The sequence below is a fragment of the Schistocerca gregaria genome, unplaced genomic scaffold (genome assembly GCF_023897955.1).
Source record: "Schistocerca gregaria isolate iqSchGreg1 unplaced genomic scaffold, iqSchGreg1.2 ptg000791l, whole genome shotgun sequence".
Lineage (NCBI taxonomy): Eukaryota > Metazoa > Arthropoda > Insecta > Orthoptera > Acrididae > Schistocerca > Schistocerca gregaria.
Genome location: NW_026062159.1, coordinates 34,947 through 59,444, shown reverse-complemented (window position 1 = coordinate 59,444; position 24,498 = coordinate 34,947). Strand labels below are relative to the sequence as shown.

Genomic DNA, 24,498 nt, shown 5'->3' with positions numbered 1-24,498 from the left:
TCAGTTTGAAAAGAGTGCGCCAAGGAAGACTTGCAAAGAGTCTCTGGAAATAACAAAACAGTATGAAGTGACAGAAATGTTGTGAAATACGTCAGGGCATATTGTTTTGTAGCAGTGCACAACGGCAAATTTGTAAACAAAAATTTACCTTTCGTCGCTACAAGAGATGGATACTTTGTCGAAAAGCCTGTGTCTTGTGTGCATGTTTTCGCACCTTTCCACGGCACGGCGCGGCACAGAGCTGCTCTGGTAGCTCCGAACGGCCGCACACGTCGCCTCGGACACGCCGGTTCGGCCCGCGCCCATCTCGCAGATGTTCCTCGTGCTTGTGCTGTCATATGGACCGCGACCCGAGCGGCAGCGAGCGGCAGTCGAGCAAAGTCGGGACAAGTCGGGACGGAAGGTGACAGCCGATTATGCACCGTGCGAATTACGCAAATATCTAGAAGCGCGACGCGTGTCAGGCAGGTGAGAACGCTTCTCTCGGTCCAGCAGGACACTGCCACACCCCGCGCAGTCCACCCGCCGCCCGGCCGCGCGCAATCCCTGCGACGGACAACAATAACAAGGTGCGTCTCCCGCGAGTGTCGGAGGCCGCACGAACCAAACGAATGACAGGCGGTGCAACGAGCAGCTGTGTTGTGCGTCTGACCCACGTGGCGGCGCGCCGCACTGCGCGTCGCCTTCGAGGTGGAAGGACGTGCTTTGCGTCAAATGTGCCACCGAAAATGGCGATTGCGTGTATTGGGAGGAGAGGCGAAGCCTTCTTGTGCCGTGCGGCTACAGTATAAGGACGCCAACGGCCATACCATGTTGAATACACCGGTTCTCGTCCGATCACCGAAGTTAAGCAACATCGGGCCCGGTTAGTACTTGGATGGGTGACCGCCTGGGAACACCGGGTGCTGTTGGCTCCCTCTCTTCTTTTAAATTTTATGTCACTACACCTGCCAGCCCTCTTTTCATACAAACTCTCAGGTGCGACGAAGATGCTTCCACAAGCATTTTAAACTACTGTATTAAACGTAAGATGCGAAATTACAGTAATGAACTCAGTTTGTACAAGAATGCGCGGAGGAAGAGTGCTAGGAACTCGTTGAAAATAACGAAACACTGCGAATCGACAGATGTGCTCTTGAAATGCGTCAGAGCCTACTGTTTTGTAGGAGCGCTAAATTCCAAAAACGAACTACATTAAAAAAAACCTGTTCCCGTCCGACCACCGAAGATAAGCAACAACGTTTATATTCGGATCGGCGACCGCCTGGGAACTCTGGCTGTCTTCATTTCTTGCTTTCTTGTCGCTACCCCTGCCAGCCGTTTTTTCATGCTACCTTTCTCATGTGACAAAGATGCTTCCATACTGATTTTAAACTATCGTAAGATACGATATTAAGGAACTCAGTTTGAAAAGAGTGCGCCAAGGAAGACTTGCAAAGAGTCTCTGGAAATAACAAAACAGTATGAAGTGACAGAAATGTTGTGAAATACGTCAGGGCATATTGTTTTGTAGCAGTGCACAACGGCAAATTTGTAAACAAAAATTTACCTTTCGTCGCTACAAGAGATGGATACTTTGTCGAAAAGCCTGTGTCTTGTGTGCATGTTTTCGCACCTTTCCACGGCACGGCGCGGCACAGAGCTGCTCTGGTAGCTCCGAACGGCCGCACACGTCGCCTCGGACACGCCGGTTCGGCCCGCGCCCATCTCGCAGATGTTCCTCGTGCTTGTGCTGTCATATGGACCGCGACCCGAGCGGCAGCGAGCGGCAGTCGAGCAAAGTCGGGACAAGTCGGGACGGAAGGTGACAGCCGATTATGCACCGTGCGAATTACGCAAATATCTAGAAGCGCGACGCGTGTCAGGCAGGTGAGAACGCTTCTCTCGGTCCAGCAGGACACTGCCACACCCCGCGCAGTCCACCCGCCGCCCGGCCGCGCGCAATCCCTGCGACGGACAACAATAACAAGGTGCGTCTCCCGCGAGTGTCGGAGGCCGCACGAACCAAACGAATGACAGGCGGTGCAACGAGCAGCTGTGTTGTGCGTCTGACCCACGTGGCGGCGCGCCGCACTGCGCGTCGCCTTCGAGGTGGAAGGACGTGCTTTGCGTCAAATGTGCCACCGAAAATGGCGATTGCGTGTATTGGGAGGAGAGGCGAAGCCTTCTTGTGCCGTGCGGCTACAGTATAAGGACGCCAACGGCCATACCATGTTGAATACACCGGTTCTCGTCCGATCACCGAAGTTAAGCAACATCGGGCCCGGTTAGTACTTGGATGGGTGACCGCCTGGGAACACCGGGTGCTGTTGGCTCCCTCTCTTCTTTTAAATTTTATGTCACTACACCTGCCAGCCCTCTTTTCATACAAACTCTCAGGTGCGACGAAGATGCTTCCACAAGCATTTTAAACTACTGTATTAAACGTAAGATGCGAAATTACAGTAATGAACTCAGTTTGTACAAGAATGCGCGGAGGAAGAGTGCTAGGAACTCGTTGAAAATAACGAAACACTGCGAATCGACAGATGTGCTCTTGAAATGCGTCAGAGCCTACTGTTTTGTAGGAGCGCTAAATTCCAAAAACGAACTACATTAAAAAAAACCTGTTCCCGTCCGACCACCGAAGATAAGCAACAACGTTTATATTCGGATCGGCGACCGCCTGGGAACTCTGGCTGTCTTCATTTCTTGCTTTCTTGTCGCTACCCCTGCCAGCCGTTTTTTCATGCTACCTTTCTCATGTGACAAAGATGCTTCCATACTGATTTTAAACTATCGTAAGATACGATATTAAGGAACTCAGTTTGAAAAGAGTGCGCCAAGGAAGACTTGCAAAGAGTCTCTGGAAATAACAAAACAGTATGAAGTGACAGAAATGTTGTGAAATACGTCAGGGCATATTGTTTTGTAGCAGTGCACAACGGCAAATTTGTAAACAAAAATTTACCTTTCGTCGCTACAAGAGATGGATACTTTGTCGAAAAGCCTGTGTCTTGTGTGCATGTTTTCGCACCTTTCCACGGCACGGCGCGGCACAGAGCTGCTCTGGTAGCTCCGAACGGCCGCACACGTCGCCTCGGACACGCCGGTTCGGCCCGCGCCCATCTCGCAGATGTTCCTCGTGCTTGTGCTGTCATATGGACCGCGACCCGAGCGGCAGCGAGCGGCAGTCGAGCAAAGTCGGGACAAGTCGGGACGGAAGGTGACAGCCGATTATGCACCGTGCGAATTACGCAAATATCTAGAAGCGCGACGCGTGTCAGGCAGGTGAGAACGCTTCTCTCGGTCCAGCAGGACACTGCCACACCCCGCGCAGTCCACCCGCCGCCCGGCCGCGCGCAATCCCTGCGACGGACAACAATAACAAGGTGCGTCTCCCGCGAGTGTCGGAGGCCGCACGAACCAAACGAATGACAGGCGGTGCAACGAGCAGCTGTGTTGTGCGTCTGACCCACGTGGCGGCGCGCCGCACTGCGCGTCGCCTTCGAGGTGGAAGGACGTGCTTTGCGTCAAATGTGCCACCGAAAATGGCGATTGCGTGTATTGGGAGGAGAGGCGAAGCCTTCTTGTGCCGTGCGGCTACAGTATAAGGACGCCAACGGCCATACCATGTTGAATACACCGGTTCTCGTCCGATCACCGAAGTTAAGCAACATCGGGCCCGGTTAGTACTTGGATGGGTGACCGCCTGGGAACACCGGGTGCTGTTGGCTCCCTCTCTTCTTTTAAATTTTATGTCACTACACCTGCCAGCCCTCTTTTCATACAAACTCTCAGGTGCGACGAAGATGCTTCCACAAGCATTTTAAACTACTGTATTAAACGTAAGATGCGAAATTACAGTAATGAACTCAGTTTGTACAAGAATGCGCGGAGGAAGAGTGCTAGGAACTCGTTGAAAATAACGAAACACTGCGAATCGACAGATGTGCTCTTGAAATGCGTCAGAGCCTACTGTTTTGTAGGAGCGCTAAATTCCAAAAACGAACTACATTAAAAAAAACCTGTTCCCGTCCGACCACCGAAGATAAGCAACAACGTTTATATTCGGATCGGCGACCGCCTGGGAACTCTGGCTGTCTTCATTTCTTGCTTTCTTGTCGCTACCCCTGCCAGCCGTTTTTTCATGCTACCTTTCTCATGTGACAAAGATGCTTCCATACTGATTTTAAACTATCGTAAGATACGATATTAAGGAACTCAGTTTGAAAAGAGTGCGCCAAGGAAGACTTGCAAAGAGTCTCTGGAAATAACAAAACAGTATGAAGTGACAGAAATGTTGTGAAATACGTCAGGGCATATTGTTTTGTAGCAGTGCACAACGGCAAATTTGTAAACAAAAATTTACCTTTCGTCGCTACAAGAGATGGATACTTTGTCGAAAAGCCTGTGTCTTGTGTGCATGTTTTCGCACCTTTCCACGGCACGGCGCGGCACAGAGCTGCTCTGGTAGCTCCGAACGGCCGCACACGTCGCCTCGGACACGCCGGTTCGGCCCGCGCCCATCTCGCAGATGTTCCTCGTGCTTGTGCTGTCATATGGACCGCGACCCGAGCGGCAGCGAGCGGCAGTCGAGCAAAGTCGGGACAAGTCGGGACGGAAGGTGACAGCCGATTATGCACCGTGCGAATTACGCAAATATCTAGAAGCGCGACGCGTGTCAGGCAGGTGAGAACGCTTCTCTCGGTCCAGCAGGACACTGCCACACCCCGCGCAGTCCACCCGCCGCCCGGCCGCGCGCAATCCCTGCGACGGACAACAATAACAAGGTGCGTCTCCCGCGAGTGTCGGAGGCCGCACGAACCAAACGAATGACAGGCGGTGCAACGAGCAGCTGTGTTGTGCGTCTGACCCACGTGGCGGCGCGCCGCACTGCGCGTCGCCTTCGAGGTGGAAGGACGTGCTTTGCGTCAAATGTGCCACCGAAAATGGCGATTGCGTGTATTGGGAGGAGAGGCGAAGCCTTCTTGTGCCGTGCGGCTACAGTATAAGGACGCCAACGGCCATACCATGTTGAATACACCGGTTCTCGTCCGATCACCGAAGTTAAGCAACATCGGGCCCGGTTAGTACTTGGATGGGTGACCGCCTGGGAACACCGGGTGCTGTTGGCTCCCTCTCTTCTTTTAAATTTTATGTCACTACACCTGCCAGCCCTCTTTTCATACAAACTCTCAGGTGCGACGAAGATGCTTCCACAAGCATTTTAAACTACTGTATTAAACGTAAGATGCGAAATTACAGTAATGAACTCAGTTTGTACAAGAATGCGCGGAGGAAGAGTGCTAGGAACTCGTTGAAAATAACGAAACACTGCGAATCGACAGATGTGCTCTTGAAATGCGTCAGAGCCTACTGTTTTGTAGGAGCGCTAAATTCCAAAAACGAACTACATTAAAAAAAACCTGTTCCCGTCCGACCACCGAAGATAAGCAACAACGTTTATATTCGGATCGGCGACCGCCTGGGAACTCTGGCTGTCTTCATTTCTTGCTTTCTTGTCGCTACCCCTGCCAGCCGTTTTTTCATGCTACCTTTCTCATGTGACAAAGATGCTTCCATACTGATTTTAAACTATCGTAAGATACGATATTAAGGAACTCAGTTTGAAAAGAGTGCGCCAAGGAAGACTTGCAAAGAGTCTCTGGAAATAACAAAACAGTATGAAGTGACAGAAATGTTGTGAAATACGTCAGGGCATATTGTTTTGTAGCAGTGCACAACGGCAAATTTGTAAACAAAAATTTACCTTTCGTCGCTACAAGAGATGGATACTTTGTCGAAAAGCCTGTGTCTTGTGTGCATGTTTTCGCACCTTTCCACGGCACGGCGCGGCACAGAGCTGCTCTGGTAGCTCCGAACGGCCGCACACGTCGCCTCGGACACGCCGGTTCGGCCCGCGCCCATCTCGCAGATGTTCCTCGTGCTTGTGCTGTCATATGGACCGCGACCCGAGCGGCAGCGAGCGGCAGTCGAGCAAAGTCGGGACAAGTCGGGACGGAAGGTGACAGCCGATTATGCACCGTGCGAATTACGCAAATATCTAGAAGCGCGACGCGTGTCAGGCAGGTGAGAACGCTTCTCTCGGTCCAGCAGGACACTGCCACACCCCGCGCAGTCCACCCGCCGCCCGGCCGCGCGCAATCCCTGCGACGGACAACAATAACAAGGTGCGTCTCCCGCGAGTGTCGGAGGCCGCACGAACCAAACGAATGACAGGCGGTGCAACGAGCAGCTGTGTTGTGCGTCTGACCCACGTGGCGGCGCGCCGCACTGCGCGTCGCCTTCGAGGTGGAAGGACGTGCTTTGCGTCAAATGTGCCACCGAAAATGGCGATTGCGTGTATTGGGAGGAGAGGCGAAGCCTTCTTGTGCCGTGCGGCTACAGTATAAGGACGCCAACGGCCATACCATGTTGAATACACCGGTTCTCGTCCGATCACCGAAGTTAAGCAACATCGGGCCCGGTTAGTACTTGGATGGGTGACCGCCTGGGAACACCGGGTGCTGTTGGCTCCCTCTCTTCTTTTAAATTTTATGTCACTACACCTGCCAGCCCTCTTTTCATACAAACTCTCAGGTGCGACGAAGATGCTTCCACAAGCATTTTAAACTACTGTATTAAACGTAAGATGCGAAATTACAGTAATGAACTCAGTTTGTACAAGAATGCGCGGAGGAAGAGTGCTAGGAACTCGTTGAAAATAACGAAACACTGCGAATCGACAGATGTGCTCTTGAAATGCGTCAGAGCCTACTGTTTTGTAGGAGCGCTAAATTCCAAAAACGAACTACATTAAAAAAAACCTGTTCCCGTCCGACCACCGAAGATAAGCAACAACGTTTATATTCGGATCGGCGACCGCCTGGGAACTCTGGCTGTCTTCATTTCTTGCTTTCTTGTCGCTACCCCTGCCAGCCGTTTTTTCATGCTACCTTTCTCATGTGACAAAGATGCTTCCATACTGATTTTAAACTATCGTAAGATACGATATTAAGGAACTCAGTTTGAAAAGAGTGCGCCAAGGAAGACTTGCAAAGAGTCTCTGGAAATAACAAAACAGTATGAAGTGACAGAAATGTTGTGAAATACGTCAGGGCATATTGTTTTGTAGCAGTGCACAACGGCAAATTTGTAAACAAAAATTTACCTTTCGTCGCTACAAGAGATGGATACTTTGTCGAAAAGCCTGTGTCTTGTGTGCATGTTTTCGCACCTTTCCACGGCACGGCGCGGCACAGAGCTGCTCTGGTAGCTCCGAACGGCCGCACACGTCGCCTCGGACACGCCGGTTCGGCCCGCGCCCATCTCGCAGATGTTCCTCGTGCTTGTGCTGTCATATGGACCGCGACCCGAGCGGCAGCGAGCGGCAGTCGAGCAAAGTCGGGACAAGTCGGGACGGAAGGTGACAGCCGATTATGCACCGTGCGAATTACGCAAATATCTAGAAGCGCGACGCGTGTCAGGCAGGTGAGAACGCTTCTCTCGGTCCAGCAGGACACTGCCACACCCCGCGCAGTCCACCCGCCGCCCGGCCGCGCGCAATCCCTGCGACGGACAACAATAACAAGGTGCGTCTCCCGCGAGTGTCGGAGGCCGCACGAACCAAACGAATGACAGGCGGTGCAACGAGCAGCTGTGTTGTGCGTCTGACCCACGTGGCGGCGCGCCGCACTGCGCGTCGCCTTCGAGGTGGAAGGACGTGCTTTGCGTCAAATGTGCCACCGAAAATGGCGATTGCGTGTATTGGGAGGAGAGGCGAAGCCTTCTTGTGCCGTGCGGCTACAGTATAAGGACGCCAACGGCCATACCATGTTGAATACACCGGTTCTCGTCCGATCACCGAAGTTAAGCAACATCGGGCCCGGTTAGTACTTGGCTGTCTGCCCGCCTGGCAACACCTCGGTGCCGAGCGAGCAGTACTTCCTTGTGCGACTTGGCCGGCGGCGCCTCGCGTGTCGTCTGCTTCCTTTGCCACGTGGTTAAATTTCTACTGACTGTAAGTAATGGATTTGGTTTATGATGACAGTGAAGAGAGACAGAACAATGTTCAGTGCGAGTTTGATCGTTCCGTAGAAAAACCCTCGGCTTTTGAAATTCATCGTTGGTTAATTGAGGATTTGTTGTTGTCTACTACTGACGTACTCGGTATTCAGTTCGATACGTTCTTAAATTCTGTGTTTTTGAAACTCAAATCTTCCGATCTGTGTGATGCTGTTGTTTCTGTTAATGACGGTATTCGCAAATTTCGCCACCTTAACGGAAATATTAGTAATGTAACTGTGTCTCACGCTGGTTTTGGTGTTCGACAAATACGGATCTTTAACCTTCCGTTTGAAATTCGCAACGACACTATTTCTCGTCACTTGCGGCCATATGGCACTGTGTTATCTGTTGTGAAGGAGAAATGGTCGTCTGCATACATTTTTCAAGTCGAGAACGGTGTGCGGAGCGTGAAAATGGTTGTCAGGCAACACATTCCGTCCTTTATTTTGGTTAACGGCCACCGTGCGTTTGTGACTTATAGTGGACAGCCTCAAACTTGTTCATTTTGCAATGGTGTCGGTCATTACCGGCAAGACTGCCCGAAACGCAAACGGCCCGCTCAGTTACCGATTGACGACGGTTTGCGCGGGGCCAGCTTTGCCTCTGTCGCCGCCACGGTCTTAGGTACAGCCCCCCCCGCACCTTCGCGCCGCGTGGCCGATGCTAACCTCGCTGCCTCCGCGGTTGCCATGGATGTGTCCCCTCCCAGCAGTGACCTTGTTTCTGAGTCTGATGATTCTGCACAGGCTACGGTTACTGTCCAGGCTGCCGAAATTCAGTCTCTGCCCGATGTTTCACTTGCAACTGTGTCCGAACCCGCGCCTACGTCGGCGACTGATTTAGTGTCGACAGCTGTTTCGCAGACTGTGTCGGTACCGGAATTCTCTGGTACGGTGACTGACTTCGTTGACGTGGCCGCCAGTGCTCCCGTTCCCACTGCTGCCGTGGACTCGCAGGATTTTTTTGCGACTCCGAAACCGCGGCGTGATGAATTTCCGTCTCGAAGTTCTAGCAGGCAACGTGCACGCAGTGTCGGTCGGTCGCCTTCCTCAGGCAGGGGGTTTACACGACCGGACCGCAGTCCGTCTCCGGCTGACCGTACCCCCGCCGCTTCCCGGCAGTCGCGGGTTGGTCGGCAGGACTCACAACAGCGTGTCGCGCGTCGGGACCTAGACCCCGAGCGGCGGCAGTCTCAGGCTTCCGGCTCCGGGCGTCACACACAGCAATCACAACATCAACAACAACAACGGCGTGCCGCTTCTCGCCAGCGTTTGCCTGACGATCCTAACGTTGCCGATCAGAAGCGTGATGTCGCTGTTCGACATTTACGAACCGTTTTAAGTCAGCAGCCCGTTGGTTCCGATTCAGTTGTGACGGCCGACACGGCTTTGGCTGTGGCGACGCCGCAATTGCCGACGAAACGGAAGGCCGAAGACACCCACCAGCGTCGTGTCTGTCCTTCTGCCCCCGAGCGAGTGCCGACTTCTTCCGACGTGGAGATGCCCGCCGTTGATCCTTTGTCGGTAGCTTCCGGTGGCGCAGATTCTGGGATCGCGTCCACCCCCACTCCCGTCCGCCCCACTGCGTGGGCGGAGGACGTGGAAGGTGGTGAGACGACTTACTGATTCCTATGTTGTCCCCTGATCCGGTTGACGGGAATTAAAACCCGTCTTTTTAGCATACCTTTTATCCTTCTGGTGGCTGGAATTCCGTCCATGTCTGCTGTCTGTTTTTAAATGAGGAGTTTTTTGTGCTTGTGTCTTTTAATTGTGTATGGAGCCTGAGCGTTGCTCGTGGAATATTTTAACTATCAATGTTAACAAGCTGAGTAATCCACACAAGTTGTCGGCCTTACTCGCTTTTTTACATGATTCCCATTGTCATGTGGCATTCTTACAGGAAGTTACGCGTCAGGCTCTGTTGTTTTTACTTGACACTTCTGATTTTACTGTCGTTGATAATGTAATGTCGGACGAACAGACTGGTACTGCCATCTTAATTCGTCCGGAATTTGATGTTGGCAATCTTGAAATATTGCCAAATGGCCGCGCTATTGCATGTACCATTAACGGTGTTGCTTTTGTTAATGTGTACGCTCATGCCGGTGACAAACCAGCGCGCAATAAGTTTTATGGTCAGGATCTTTGTCAACTTCTCCATCACAATCGTACTGACTTAGTGATTGGTGGTGACTTTAATGCAGTAATTGATGGTCGAGATCAGGCGCCGCGTCCTAACTGGTGCCAGGAATTGCGTACGTTGGTTGACAGCTTTCGGCTCCGGGACACGTGGCGTGTTCTTAATCCGGACAAGACGCATTTCACGCACTTTTACGCCACCGGTCACAGTAGACTCGACAGGATCTATGTGTCTTCGCCGCTCGCCGCCCACGTCCGGAAGGCGGACGTGTTGCCGGTCATTTTTTCAGACCATTGCGGCTACTTGTGTCAGCTCCTCCTACCGCGTGCGCGCCCTACTCGGCGCAACAATACTTGGAAATTTAACTGTAGTCTTTTGGACGATGCCAGTCTCACGTCTCAGTTTACTGCGTTGTGGCGCAAGCTCTTGCGTGATAAAGGCGATGACGGCAATACTCTCGTTTGGTGGGTGGGGGTAGCCAAGCCGGCTATTAGGCGTTTTTTAATCGATTTTAGTCTCGATGCGGCGCATTGGCGTCGGTCGACGACACGTTTTTACCAGGACTGTTTAAAGGATCTCGCTCAGCGGGTCACGGCGTCTCCTGACTTGCTTCCTGTTTTTAATCAATTTAAGGCCAAGCTCCTCGATGATCTTCGTCGGAAGGGTGTTGGGGCTATCGCGCGGAGCCAACCGGTGGGTGACGTAGAAGGGGAACCGCTCTCTCTTTACCACCTACACAGGGAGCGCCGGCGGCGCGAGCGGTTGGCTATCCGTAAATGGATCCAGCAGGACGGCACGTCCACCTCAGATGGTGCGGCCATTGAGCGGGAAGTTCACGCGCATTTTGCGACGCTCTTTAGACACGTGGACGTAGACGCCGCGGCGCTGCGCGATTTTTTGCAGAGAGTGCCACGTGTGTTAACGCGACAGGATAGGGCTGTTTTAAATGAACCTTTTACGTTTGATGACTTAGATGCAGCTGTGAAACGGAGTCCTAGGGGCAGGTCCCCTGGACTGGACGGGATTCCCGCAGAATTTTATTTAAAGTTTTTCCGTCTTTTAAGTCGTGTTTTAATTGACATCATGAATGAGATCCATAACGGCGTTGATATTCCGGCGGAATTTTCCGAAGGGCGCATTGCACTCATTCCGAAATCGACCACAACACCACATCTCGACAGTGTTCGTCCGATAACCTTACTGAACGCCGACTATAAAATTATAGCACGGTGCATCACTCACAGACTGACGAACGTTATGCCGAAGGTGGTGAGTGAACATCAGACGTGTGCTGTCAGGGACCGTAACATTTTCGATGCTGTCCTGGCGTACCGGGACTGCATCGGCTATGTTAAAAGTCACAGGCTCCGGACGGCTGGGATAATGCTGGTCGATTTCAAAAACGCCTTCGATCGGATTAGTCACACCTATCTGCGGCAGGTGTTGGTCGGTTTTGGATTTGGCACTAAAATGACGAAGATGGTGCACAATATTTTGCGGAATGCCACGTCGCGGGTCGTAATCAACGGAATTGCCAGTCGTGTGATTCCGATTAGCCGTTCAGTTCGTCAGGGTTGCCCCTTGTCAATGTCGCTCTTCGCTTTGGCGTTGGATCCGCTCCTCCGCTGTATCGCCCAGGATTGCCGAGGCATTCGCATTGGTGACGATCAGCTGATCTGCAGGGCGTATGCCGACGACCTAGGCGTGTTCCTTGACCAGCCAGAGGACATTGACAGGCTGCATGGTGTTTTGCGGCGATTCGAGAGAGCAACGGGGGCTGTCGTCAATCCTCGGAAAACTGTTTTGCTCCCTCTTACACCTCGACTGCGTACTGTCCACGGCGACTGGTTTTGTGTCAAGCAACGGCAGACGGTTCTCGGTGTCATTCTGACTGACAATACGCAGCGTATGGAAGCTCTTAATTGGCGGTCCACGCTGTACAAGGTTCGGGCTGTTGCAAAATTGTATGCCTCTCGGAATTTGGCGCTCCGTCAACGGGTGGCTCTTATCAACACGCAGATTTTGGCAAAAGCGTGGTATCTGGCACAAGTCCTACCTGTGCCGAAACAGCTGGAAAGGGCCATTCAACAGGCGGTCTATTGGTTGCTGTGGAAGGGTGACATTTTTAAGGTCTCCCTGGCAACCTGTACCTTGAGTCTGGCGGAGGGGGGGCTGGGTTTAGTTGATTTTCGCCACAAGTGCGCGGCGCTCTTCGTGAAGCGGACAACGGTGGTGATTGACAAGGGGCCGTGCAGTCCGACGGCTGCCTTGTTCAATGCATATCGCCCACCATCTGTGATTGCTCCGGTCTCGGTCGGTCATATTCCGTACACCTTGAACTTCGTACGCCGGTATTATATTAATAACAGCTATCTAGTGCTTGGTGATGTCCGTGCGTGCAATGTCGGTGACATTCTTCGCGCTCTTCGGGGCTCGCCAAGCAGGAATAAATGGGAGTATCGGCTACCTCAGCATGACTGGAAGGTGGTGTGGAGAAACCTCGCCGCCGCCGTCATTCCGGCCCACGTTCACGCGACGTGGTATAAAGTGGTCAACCGCACATTTCCAACTAACGCTAAGCTGCACTCTATCGATCTGATTTCTTCAGGTGTCTGTGATTCGTGTCCTGAGGAGGACACCATCGAACACCGATTCGAGTGTCGAAAATTCCGTGTTGTTTGGGATATTGCGTGTGACATGGTGCGCTTAATCAACAGGGTGGACAGGCGGCAGGTGACGGCCTTGGACGCCATCGTGCCTCAGTGCGCAGCTTATCCGGCCGCCAAACGAAATGCCACACTTTGGATTTTGGGACATACGATTTTTTGTATTTTCACCCTGAAATTGACTGATGCTGTCGATTTTCTGTCTTACCTGTGGGCGGAACATCGTCAGACACTTGGTCGAACGGCTTATTCCCTGACTTATGCCAATTTTTTGCATGTAGCGTTAGCCCATGCGTTCACCAAATTGTCACTTACCCTATGAGACTGCATACCCGATCTTGACATTTCTACTTTTCCTATCTGGCAGTAATGATAATACTAATGTTGACGTGATATGACGAACCCTTGCATGTCATCGGACTTGGCTTCTTGGATAATGATTTATGGCACGGTAAAGCTGTGTTTATATGGACCGTACATTAGCGAAAACGTCATAATGACATACAGTTCTGTGAATGGAGTTTTGTCCGTCACAGTTCTTTTCTGTTTTCTTTCCTTTGTTTTTTTTTTTCCCGTGTTGTTTTTGTTTTTATTTTCTCGCGACGCGTGAGGAGACAGTATCAGGGAGATAAATTTATCACAGTTGGTGTGTGCCTGAATGTTGGATTCCCTCCTGTTACTGTGCGTCGACGTTTAGTTTTTATTCTTTATGTCCCATCCATCGAACGTTAGCGGAGACGTTTTTTCTTGGGACTTAATTTTTGTCCGGTAGAATCTCCTTTTTTTGGCGGATGCAGAGTGACTGTTGCATTGGAGGGTTGTCGTTGCTCTGGAAAAAGAAAAAAAAAAAAAAAAAAAAAAAAAAAAAAAAAAAAAAAAAAAGAAAAAAAAAAAAAAAAGGTGCTGTTGGCTCCCTCTCTTCTTTTAAATTTTATGTCACTACACCTGCCAGCCCTCTTTTCATACAAACTCTCAGGTGCGACGAAGATGCTTCCACAAGCATTTTAAACTACTGTATTAAACGTAAGATGCGAAATTACAGTAATGAACTCAGTTTGTACAAGAATGCGCGGAGGAAGAGTGCTAGGAACTCGTTGAAAATAACGAAACACTGCGAATCGACAGATGTGCTCTTGAAATGCGTCAGAGCCTACTGTTTTGTAGGAGCGCTAAATTCCAAAAACGAACTACATTAAAAAAAACCTGTTCCCGTCCGACCACCGAAGATAAGCAACAACGTTTATATTCGGATCGGCGACCGCCTGGGAACTCTGGCTGTCTTCATTTCTTGCTTTCTTGTCGCTACCCCTGCCAGCCGTTTTTTCATGCTACCTTTCTCATGTGACAAAGATGCTTCCATACTGATTTTAAACTATCGTAAGATACGATATTAAGGAACTCAGTTTGAAAAGAGTGCGCCAAGGAAGACTTGCAAAGAGTCTCTGGAAATAACAAAACAGTATGAAGTGACAGAAATGTTGTGAAATACGTCAGGGCATATTGTTTTGTAGCAGTGCACAACGGCAAATTTGTAAACAAAAATTTACCTTTCGTCGCTACAAGAGATGGATACTTTGTCGAAAAGCCTGTGTCTTGTGTGCATGTTTTCGCACCTTTCCACGGCACGGCGCGGCACAGAGCTGCTCTGGTAGCTCCGAACGGCCGCACACGTCGCCTCGGACACGCCGGTTCGGCCCGCGCCCATCTCGCAGATGTTCCTCGTGCTTGTGCTGTCATATGGACCGCGACCCGAGCGGCAGCGAGCGGCAGTCGAGCAAAGTCGGGACAAGTCGGGACGGAAGGTGACAGCCGATTATGCACCGTGCGAATTACGCAAATATCTAGAAGCGCGACGCGTGTCAGGCAGGTGAGAACGCTTCTCTCGGTCCAGCAGGACACTGCCACACCCCGCGCAGTCCACCCGCCGCCCGGCCGCGCGCAATCCCTGCGACGGACAACAATAACAAGGTGCGTCTCCCGCGAGTGTCGGAGGCCGCACGAACCAAACGAATGACAGGCGGTGCAACGAGCAGCTGTGTTGTGCGTCTGACCCACGTGGCGGCGCGCCGCACTGCGCGTCGCCTTCGAGGTGGAAGGACGTGCTTTGCGTCAAATGTGCCACCGAAAATGGCGATTGCGTGTATTGGGAGGAGAGGCGAAGCCTTCTTGTGCCGTGCGGCTACAGTATAAGGACGCCAACGGCCATACCATGTTGAATACACCGGTTCTCGTCCGATCACCGAAGTTAAGCAACATCGGGCCCGGTTAGTACTTGGATGGGTGACCGCCTGGGAACACCGGGTGCTGTTGGCTCCCTCTCTTCTTTTAAATTTTATGTCACTACACCTGCCAGCCCTCTTTTCATACAAACTCTCAGGTGCGACGAAGATGCTTCCACAAGCATTTTAAACTACTGTATTAAACGTAAGATGCGAAATTACAGTAATGAACTCAGTTTGTACAAGAATGCGCGGAGGAAGAGTGCTAGGAACTCGTTGAAAATAACGAAACACTGCGAATCGACAGATGTGCTCTTGAAATGCGTCAGAGCCTACTGTTTTGTAGGAGCGCTAAATTCCAAAAACGAACTACATTAAAAAAAACCTGTTCCCGTCCGACCACCGAAGATAAGCAACAACGTTTATATTCGGATCGGCGACCGCCTGGGAACTCTGGCTGTCTTCATTTCTTGCTTTCTTGTCGCTACCCCTGCCAGCCGTTTTTTCATGCTACCTTTCTCATGTGACAAAGATGCTTCCATACTGATTTTAAACTATCGTAAGATACGATATTAAGGAACTCAGTTTGAAAAGAGTGCGCCAAGGAAGACTTGCAAAGAGTCTCTGGAAATAACAAAACAGTATGAAGTGACAGAAATGTTGTGAAATACGTCAGGGCATATTGTTTTGTAGCAGTGCACAACGGCAAATTTGTAAACAAAAATTTACCTTTCGTCGCTACAAGAGATGGATACTTTGTCGAAAAGCCTGTGTCTTGTGTGCATGTTTTCGCACCTTTCCACGGCACGGCGCGGCACAGAGCTGCTCTGGTAGCTCCGAACGGCCGCACACGTCGCCTCGGACACGCCGGTTCGGCCCGCGCCCATCTCGCAGATGTTCCTCGTGCTTGTGCTGTCATATGGACCGCGACCCGAGCGGCAGCGAGCGGCAGTCGAGCAAAGTCGGGACAAGTCGGGACGGAAGGTGACAGCCGATTATGCACCGTGCGAATTACGCAAATATCTAGAAGCGCGACGCGTGTCAGGCAGGTGAGAACGCTTCTCTCGGTCCAGCAGGACACTGCCACACCCCGCGCAGTCCACCCGCCGCCCGGCCGCGCGCAATCCCTGCGACGGACAACAATAACAAGGTGCGTCTCCCGCGAGTGTCGGAGGCCGCACGAACCAAACGAATGACAGGCGGTGCAACGAGCAGCTGTGTTGTGCGTCTGACCCACGTGGCGGCGCGCCGCACTGCGCGTCGCCTTCGAGGTGGAAGGACGTGCTTTGCGTCAAATGTGCCACCGAAAATGGCGATTGCGTGTATTGGGAGGAGAGGCGAAGCCTTCTTGTGCCGTGCGGCTACAGTATAAGGACGCCAACGGCCATACCATGTTGAATACACCGGTTCTCGTCTGATCACCGAAGTTAAGCAACATCGGGCCCGGTTAGTACTTGGATGGGTGACCGCCTGGGAACACCGGGTGCTGTTGGCTCCCTCTCTTCTTTTAAATTTTATGTCACTACACCTGCCAGCCCTCTTTTCATACAAACTCTCAGGTGCGACGAAGATGCTTCCACAAGCATTTTAAACTACTGTATTAAACGTAAGATGCGAAATTACAGTAATGAACTCAGTTTGTACAAGAATGCGCGGAGGAAGAGTGCTAGGAACTCGTTGAAAATAACGAAACACTGCGAATCGACAGATGTGCTCTTGAAATGCGTCAGAGCCTACTGTTTTGTAGGAGCGCTAAATTCCAAAAACGAACTACATTAAAAAAAACCTGTTCCCGTCCGACCACCGAAGATAAGCAACAACGTTTATATTCGGATCGGCGACCGCCTGGGAACTCTGGCTGTCTTCATTTCTTGCTTTCTTGTCGCTACCCCTGCCAGCCGTTTTTTCATGCTACCTTTCTCATGTGACAAAGATGCTTCCATACTGATTTTAAACTATCGTAAGATACGATATTAAGGAACTCAGTTTGAAAAGAGTGCGCCAAGGAAGACTTGCAAAGAGTCTCTGGAAATAACAAAACAGTATGAAGTGACAGAAATGTTGTGAAATACGTCAGGGCATATTGTTTTGTAGCAGTGCACAACGGCAAATTTGTAAACAAAAATTTACCTTTCGTCGCTACAAGAGATGGATACTTTGTCGAAAAGCCTGTGTCTTGTGTGCATGTTTTCGCACCTTTCCACGGCACGGCGCGGCACAGAGCTGCTCTGGTAGCTCCGAACGGCCGCACACGTCGCCTCGGACACGCCGGTTCGGCCCGCGCCCATCTCGCAGATGTTCCTCGTGCTTGTGCTGTCATATGGACCGCGACCCGAGCGGCAGCGAGCGGCAGTCGAGCAAAGTCGGGACAAGTCGGGACGGAAGGTGACAGCCGATTATGCACCGTGCGAATTACGCAAATATCTAGAAGCGCGACGCGTGTCAGGCAGGTGAGAACGCTTCTCTCGGTCCAGCAGGACACTGCCACACCCCGCGCAGTCCACCCGCCGCCCGGCCGCGCGCAATCCCTGCGACGGACAACAATAACAAGGTGCGTCTCCCGCGAGTGTCGGAGGCCGCACGAACCAAACGAATGACAGGCGGTGCAACGAGCAGCTGTGTTGTGCGTCTGACCCACGTGGCGGCGCGCCGCACTGCGCGTCGCCTTCGAGGTGGAAGGACGTGCTTTGCGTCAAATGTGCCACCGAAAATGGCGATTGCGTGTATTGGGAGGAGAGGCGAAGCCTTCTTGTGCCGTGCGGCTACAGTATAAGGACGCCAACGGCCATACCATGTTGAATACACCGGTTCTCGTCCGATCACCGAAGTTAAGCAACATCGGGCCCGGTTAGTACTTGGATGGGTGACCGCCTGGGAACACCGGGTGCTGTTGGCTCCCTCTCTTCTTTTAAATTTTATGTCACTACACCTGCCAGCCCTCTTTTCATACAAACTCTCAGGTGCGACGAAGATGCTTCCACAAGCATTTTAAACTACTGTATTAAACGTAAGATGCGAAATTACAGTAATGAACTCAGTTTGTACAAGAATGCGCGGAGGAAGAGTGCTAGGAACTCGTTGAAAATAACGAAACACTGCGAATCGACAGATGTGCTCTTGAAATGCGTCAGAGCCTACTGTTTTGTAGGAGCGCTAAATTCCAAAAACGAACTACATTAAAAAAAACCTGTTCCCGTCCGACCACCGAAGATAAGCAACAACGTTTATATTCGGATCGGCGACCGCCTGGGAACTCTGGCTGTCTTCATTTCTTGCTTTCTTGTCGCTACCCCTGCCAGCCGTTTTTTCATGCTACCTTTCTCATGTGACAAAGATGCTTCCATACTGATTTTAAACTATCGTAAGATACGATATTAAGGAACTCAGTTTGAAAAGAGTGCGCCAAGGAAGACTTGCAAAGAGTCTCTGGAAATAACAAAACAGTATGAAGTGACAGAAATGTTGTGAAATACGTCAGGGCATATTGTTTTGTAGCAGTGCACAACGGCAAATTTGTAAACAAAAATTTACCTTTCGTCGCTACAAGAGATGGATACTTTGTCGAAAAGCCTGTGTCTTGTGTGCATGTTTTCGCACCTTTCCACGGCACGGCGCGGCACAGAGCTGCTCTGGTAGCTCCGAACGGCCGCACACGTCGCCTCGGACACGCCGGTTCGGCCCGCGCCCATCTCGCAGATGTTCCTCGTGCTTGTGCTGTCATATGGACCGCGACCCGAGCGGCAGCGAGCGGCAGTCGAGCAAAGTCGGGACAAGTCGGGACGGAAGGTGACAGCCGATTATGCACCGTGCGAATTACGCAAATATCTAGAAGCGCGACGCGTGTCAGGCAGGTGAGAACGCTTCTCTCGGTCCAGCAGGACACTGCCACACCCCGCGCAGTCCACCCGCCGCCCGGCCGCGCGCAATCCCTGCGACGGACAACAATAACAAGGTGCGTCTCCCGCGAGTGTCGGAGGCCGCACGAACCAAACGAATGACAGGCGGTGCAACGAGCAGCTGTGTTGTGCGTCTGACCCACGTGGCGGCGCGCCGCACTGCGCGTCGCCTTCGAGGTGGAAGGACGTGCTTTGCGTCAAATGTGCCACCGAAAATGGCGATTGCGTGTATTGGGAGGAGAGGCGAAGCCTTCTTGTGCCGTGCGGCTACAGTATAAGGACGCCAACGGCCATACCATGTTGAATACACCGGTTCTCGTCCGATCACCGAAGTTAAGCAACATCGGGCCCGGTTAGTACTTGGATGGGTGACCGCCTGGGAACACCGGGTGCTGTTGGCTCCCTCTCTTCTTTTAAATTTTATGTCACTACACCTGCCAGCCCTCTTTTCATACAAACTCTCAGGTGCGACGAAGATGCTTCCACAAGCATTTTAAACTACTGTATTAAACGTAAGATGCGAAATTACAGTAATGAACTCAGTTTGTACAAGAATGCGCGGAGGAAGAGTGCTAGGAACTCGTTGAAAATAACGAAACACTGCGAATCGACAGATGTGCTCTTGAAATGCGTCAGAGCCTACTGTTTTGTAGGAGCGCTAAATTCCAAAAACTAACTACATTAAAAAAAACCTGTTCCCGTCCGACCACCGAAGATAAGCAACAACGTTTATATTCGGATCGGCGACCGCCTGGGAACTCTGGCTGTCTTCATTTCTTGCTTTCTTGTCGCTACCCCTGCCAGCCGTTTTTTCATGCTACCTTTCTCATGTGACAAAGATGCTTCCATACTGATTTTAAACTATCGTAAGATACGATATTAAGGAACTCAGTTTGAAAAGAGTGCGCCAAGGAAGACTTGCAAAGAGTCTCTGGAAATAACAAAACAGTATGAAGTGACAGAAATGTTGTGAAATACGTCAGGGCATATTGTTTTGTAGCAGTGCACAACGGCAAATTTGTAAACAAAAATTTACCTTTCGTCGCTACTAGAGATGGATACTTTGTCGAAAAGCCTGTGTCTTGTGTGCATGTTTTCGCACCTTTCCACGGCACGGCGCGGCACAGAGATGCTCTGGTAGCTCCGAACGGCCGCACACGTCGCCTCGGACACGCCGGTTCGGCCCGCGCCCATCTCGCAGATGTTCCTCGTGCTTGTGCTGTCATATGGACCGCGACCCGAGCGGCAGCGAGCGGCAGTCGAGCAAAGTCGGGACAAGTCGGGACGGAAGGTGACAGCCGATTATGCACCGTGCGAATTACGCAAATATCTAGAAGCGCGACGCGTGTCAGGCAGGTGAGAACGCTTCTCTCGGTCCAGCAGGACACTGCCACACCCCGCGCAGTCCACCCGCCGCCCGGCCGCGCGCAATCCCTGCGACGGACAACAATAACAAGGTGCGTCTCCCGCGAGTGTCGGAGGCCGCACGAACCAAACGAATGACAGGCGGTGCAACGAGCAGCTGTGTTGTGCGTCTGACCCACGTGGCGGCGCGCCGCACTGCGCGTCGCCTTCGAGGTGGAAGGACGTGCTTTGCGTCAAATGTGCCACCGAAAATGGCGATTGCGTGTATTGGGAGGAGAGGCGAAGCCTTCTTGTGCCGTGCGGCTACAGTATAAGGACGCCAACGGCCATACCATGTTGAATACACCGGTTCTCGTCCGATCACCGAAGTTAAGCAACATCGGGCCCGGTTAGTACTTGGATGGGTGACCGCCTGGGAACACCGGGTGCTGTTGGCTCCCTCTCTTCTTTTAAATTTTATGTCACTACACCTGCCAGCCCTCTTTTCATACAAACTCTCAGGTGCGACGAAGATGCTTCCACAAGCATTTTAAACTACTGTATTAAACGTAAGATGCGAAATTACAGTAATGAACTCAGTTTGTACAAGAATGCGCGGAGGAAGAGTGCTAGGAACTCGTTGAAAATAACGAAACACTGCGAATCGACAGATGTGCTCTTGAAATGCGTCAGAGCCTACTGTTTTGTAGGAGCGCTAAATTCCAAAAACGAACTACATTAAAAAAAACCTGTTCCCGTCCGACCACCGAAGATAAGCAACAACGTTTATATTCGGATCGGCGACCGCCTGGGAACTCTGGCTGTCTTCATTTCTTGCTTTCTTGTCGCTACCCCTGCCAGCCGTTTTTTCATGCTACCTTTCTCATGTGACAAAGATGCTTCCATACTGATTTTAAACTATCGTAAGATACGATATTAAGGAACTCAGTTTGAAAAGAGTGCGCCAAGGAAGACTTGCAAAGAGTCTCTGGAAATAACAAAACAGTATGAAGTGACAGAAATGTTGTGAAATACGTCAGGGCATATTGTTTTGTAGCAGTGCACAACGGCAAATTTGTAAACAAAAATTTACCTTTCGTCGCTACAAGAGATGGATACTTTGTCGAAAAGCCTGTGTCTTGTGTGCATGTTTTCGCACCTTTCCACGGCACGGCGCGGCACAGAGCTGCTCTGGTAGCTCCGAACGGCCGCACACGTCGCCTCGGACACGCCGGTTCGGCCCGCGCCCATCTCGCAGATGTTCCTCGTGCTTGTGCTGTCATATGGACCGCGACCCGAGCGGCAGCGAGCGGCAGTCGAGCAAAGTCGGGACAAGTCGGGACGGAAGGTGACAGCCGATTATGCACCGTGCGAATTACGCAAATATCTAGAAGCGCGACGCGTGTCAGGCAGGTGAGAACGCTTCTCTCGGTCCAGCAGGACACTGCCACACCCCGCGCAGTCCACCCGCCGCCCGGCCGCGCGCAATCCCTGCGACGGACAACAATAACAAGGTGCGTCTCCCGCGAGTGTCGGAGGCCGCACGAACCAAACGAATGACAGGCGGTGCAACGAGCAGCTGTGTTGTGCGTCTGACCCACGTGGCGGCGCGCCGCACTGCGCGTCGCCTTCGAGGTGGAAGGACGTGCTTTGCGTCAAATGTGCCACCGAAAATGGCGATTGCGTGTATTGGGAGGAGAGGCGAAGCCTTCTTGTGCCGTGCGGCTACAGTATAAGGACGCCAACGGCCATACCATGTTGAATACACCGGTTCTCGTCCGATCACCGAAGTTAAGCAACATCGGGCCCGGTTAGTACTTGGATGGGTGACCGCCTGGGAACACCGGGTGCTGTTGGCTCCCTCTCTTCTTTTAAATTTTATGTCACTACACCTGCCAGCCCTCTTTTCATACAAACTCTCAGGTGCGACGAAGATGCTTCCACAAGCATTTTAAACTACTGTATTAAACGTAAGATGCGAAATTACAGTAATGAACTCAGTTTGTACAAGAATGCGCGGAGGAAGAGTGCTAGGAACTCGTTGAAAATAACGAAACACTGCGAATCGACAGATGTGCTCTTGAAATGCGTCAGAGCCTACTGTTTTGTAGGAGCGCTAAATTCCAAAAACGAACTACATTAAAAAAAAACCTGTTCCCGTCCGACCACCGAAGATAAGCAACAACGTTTATATTCGGATCGGCGACCGCCTGGGAACTCTGGCTGTCTTCATTTCTTGCTTTCTTGTCGCTACCCCTGCCAGCCGTTTTTTCATGCTACCTTTCTCATGTGACAAAGATGCTTCCATACTGATTTTAAACTATCGTAAGATACGATATTAAGGAACTCAGTTTGAAAAGAGTGCGCCAAGGAAGACTTGCAAAGAGTCTCTGGAAATAACAAAACAGTATGAAGTGACAGAAATGTTGTGAAATACGTCAGGGCATATTGTTTTGTAGCAGTGCACAACGGCAAATTTGTAAACAAAAATTTACCTTTCGTCGCTACAAGAGATGGATACTTTGTCGAAAAGCCTGTGTCTTGTGTGCATGTTTTCGCACCTTTCCACGGCACGGCGCGGCACAGAGCTGCTCTGGTAGCTCCGAACGGCCGCACACGTCGCCTCGGACACGCCGGTTCGGCCCGCGCCCATCTCGCAGATGTTCCTCGTGCTTGTGCTGTCATATGGACCGCGACCCGAGCGGCAGCGAGCGGCAGTCGAGCAAAGTCGGGACAAGTCGGGACGGAAGGTGACAGCCGATTATGCACCGTGCGAATTACGCAAATATCTAGAAGCGCGACGCGTGTCAGGCAGGTGAGAACGCTTCTCTCGGTCCAGCAGGACACTGCCACACCCCGCGCAGTCCACCCGCCGCCCGGCCGCGCGCAATCCCTGCGACGGACAACAATAACAAGGTGCGTCTCCCGCGAGTGTCGGAGGCCGCACGAACCAAACGAATGACAGGCGGTGCAACGAGCAGCTGTGTTGTGCGTCTGACCCACGTGGCGGCGCGCCGCACTGCGCGTCGCCTTCGAGGTGGAAGGACGTGCTTTGCGTCAAATGTGCCACCGAAAATGGCGATTGCGTGTATTGGGAGGAGAGGCGAAGCCTTCTTGTGCCGTGCGGCTACAGTATAAGGACGCCAACGGCCATACCATGTTGAATACACCGGTTCTCGTCCGATCACCGAAGTTAAGCAACATCGGGCCCGGTTAGTACTTGGATGGGTGACCGCCTGGGAACACCGGGTGCTGTTGGCTCCCTCTCTTCTTTTAAATTTTATGTCACTACACCTGCCAGCCCTCTTTTCATACAAACTCTCAGGTGCGACGAAGATGCTTCCACAAGCATTTTAAACTACTGTATTAAACGTAAGATGCGAAATTACAGTAATGAACTCAGTTTGTACAAGAATGCGCGGAGGAAGAGTGCTAGGAACTCGTTGAAAATAACGAAACACTGTGAATCGACAGATGTGCTCTTGAAATGCGTCAGAGCCTACTGTTTTGTAGGAGCGCTAAATTCCAAAAACGAACTACATTAAAAAAAACCTGTTCCCGTCCGACCACCGAAGATAAGCAACAACGTTTATATTCGGATCGGCGACCGCCTGGGAACTCTGGCTGTCTTCATTTCTTGCTTTCTTGTCGCTACCCCTGCCAGCCGTTTTTTCATGCTACCTTTCTCATGTGACAAAGATGCTTCCATACTGATTTTAAACTATCGTAAGATACGATATTAAGGAACTCAGTTTGAAAAGAGTGCGCCAAGGAAGACTTGCAAAGAGTCTCTGGAAATAACAAAACAGTATGAAGTGACAGAAATGTTGTGAAATACGTCAGGGCATATTGTTTTGTAGCAGTGCACAACGGCAAATTTGTAAACAAAAATTTACCTTTCGTCGCTACAAGAGATGGATACTTTGTCGAAAAGCCTGTGTCTTGTGTGCATGTTTTCGCACCTTTCCACGGCACGGCGCGGCACAGAGCTGCTCTGGTAGCTCCGAACGGCCGCACACGTCGCCTCGGACACGCCGGTTCGGCCCGCGCCCATCTCGCAGATGTTCCTCGTGCTTGTGCTGTCATATGGACCGCGACCCGAGCGGCAGCGAGCGGCAGTCGAGCAAAGTCGGGACAAGTCGGGACGGAAGGTGACAGCCGATTATGCACCGTGCGAATTACGCA

At 51.6% G+C, this 24,498-nt stretch overlaps 12 non-coding genes and 1 pseudogene across 12 annotated transcripts; all 13 read left to right on the top strand.

The window, feature by feature from the left end:
• Nucleotides 1-795: 795 nt before the first annotated feature.
• On the top strand, nucleotides 796-914 carry LOC126322112 (5S ribosomal RNA). Its single transcript, XR_007558818.1, has one exon. It is a non-coding gene; the product is annotated as a 5S ribosomal RNA (ribosomal RNA).
• A 1,282-nt stretch (nucleotides 915-2,196) lies between these two features.
• On the top strand, nucleotides 2,197-2,315 carry LOC126322109 (5S ribosomal RNA). Its single transcript, XR_007558816.1, has one exon. It is a non-coding gene; the product is annotated as a 5S ribosomal RNA (ribosomal RNA).
• A 1,282-nt stretch (nucleotides 2,316-3,597) lies between these two features.
• LOC126322108 (5S ribosomal RNA) lies at nucleotides 3,598-3,716 on the top strand. Its single transcript, XR_007558815.1, has one exon. It is a non-coding gene; the product is annotated as a 5S ribosomal RNA (ribosomal RNA).
• Nucleotides 3,717-4,998: 1,282 nt separating this feature from the next.
• Nucleotides 4,999-5,117, top strand: LOC126322107 (5S ribosomal RNA). Its single transcript, XR_007558814.1, has one exon. It is a non-coding gene; the product is annotated as a 5S ribosomal RNA (ribosomal RNA).
• Nucleotides 5,118-6,399: 1,282 nt separating this feature from the next.
• On the top strand, nucleotides 6,400-6,518 carry LOC126322106 (5S ribosomal RNA). Its single transcript, XR_007558813.1, has one exon. It is a non-coding gene; the product is annotated as a 5S ribosomal RNA (ribosomal RNA).
• A 1,282-nt stretch (nucleotides 6,519-7,800) lies between these two features.
• LOC126322082 (5S ribosomal RNA) lies at nucleotides 7,801-7,918 on the top strand (annotated as a pseudogene).
• A 7,130-nt stretch (nucleotides 7,919-15,048) lies between these two features.
• On the top strand, nucleotides 15,049-15,167 carry LOC126322105 (5S ribosomal RNA). The gene has a single exon (XR_007558812.1). It is a non-coding gene; the product is annotated as a 5S ribosomal RNA (ribosomal RNA).
• A 1,282-nt stretch (nucleotides 15,168-16,449) lies between these two features.
• LOC126322060 (5S ribosomal RNA) lies at nucleotides 16,450-16,568 on the top strand. The gene has a single exon (XR_007558771.1). It is a non-coding gene; the product is annotated as a 5S ribosomal RNA (ribosomal RNA).
• Nucleotides 16,569-17,850: 1,282 nt separating this feature from the next.
• LOC126322104 (5S ribosomal RNA) lies at nucleotides 17,851-17,969 on the top strand. The gene has a single exon (XR_007558811.1). It is a non-coding gene; the product is annotated as a 5S ribosomal RNA (ribosomal RNA).
• A 1,282-nt stretch (nucleotides 17,970-19,251) lies between these two features.
• Nucleotides 19,252-19,370, top strand: LOC126322103 (5S ribosomal RNA). The gene has a single exon (XR_007558810.1). It is a non-coding gene; the product is annotated as a 5S ribosomal RNA (ribosomal RNA).
• Nucleotides 19,371-20,652: 1,282 nt separating this feature from the next.
• On the top strand, nucleotides 20,653-20,771 carry LOC126322102 (5S ribosomal RNA). The gene has a single exon (XR_007558809.1). It is a non-coding gene; the product is annotated as a 5S ribosomal RNA (ribosomal RNA).
• A 1,282-nt stretch (nucleotides 20,772-22,053) lies between these two features.
• Nucleotides 22,054-22,172, top strand: LOC126322101 (5S ribosomal RNA). Its single transcript, XR_007558808.1, has one exon. It is a non-coding gene; the product is annotated as a 5S ribosomal RNA (ribosomal RNA).
• A 1,283-nt stretch (nucleotides 22,173-23,455) lies between these two features.
• Nucleotides 23,456-23,574, top strand: LOC126322100 (5S ribosomal RNA). Its single transcript, XR_007558807.1, has one exon. It is a non-coding gene; the product is annotated as a 5S ribosomal RNA (ribosomal RNA).
• The last annotated feature ends 924 nt before the right edge of the window (nucleotides 23,575-24,498 follow it).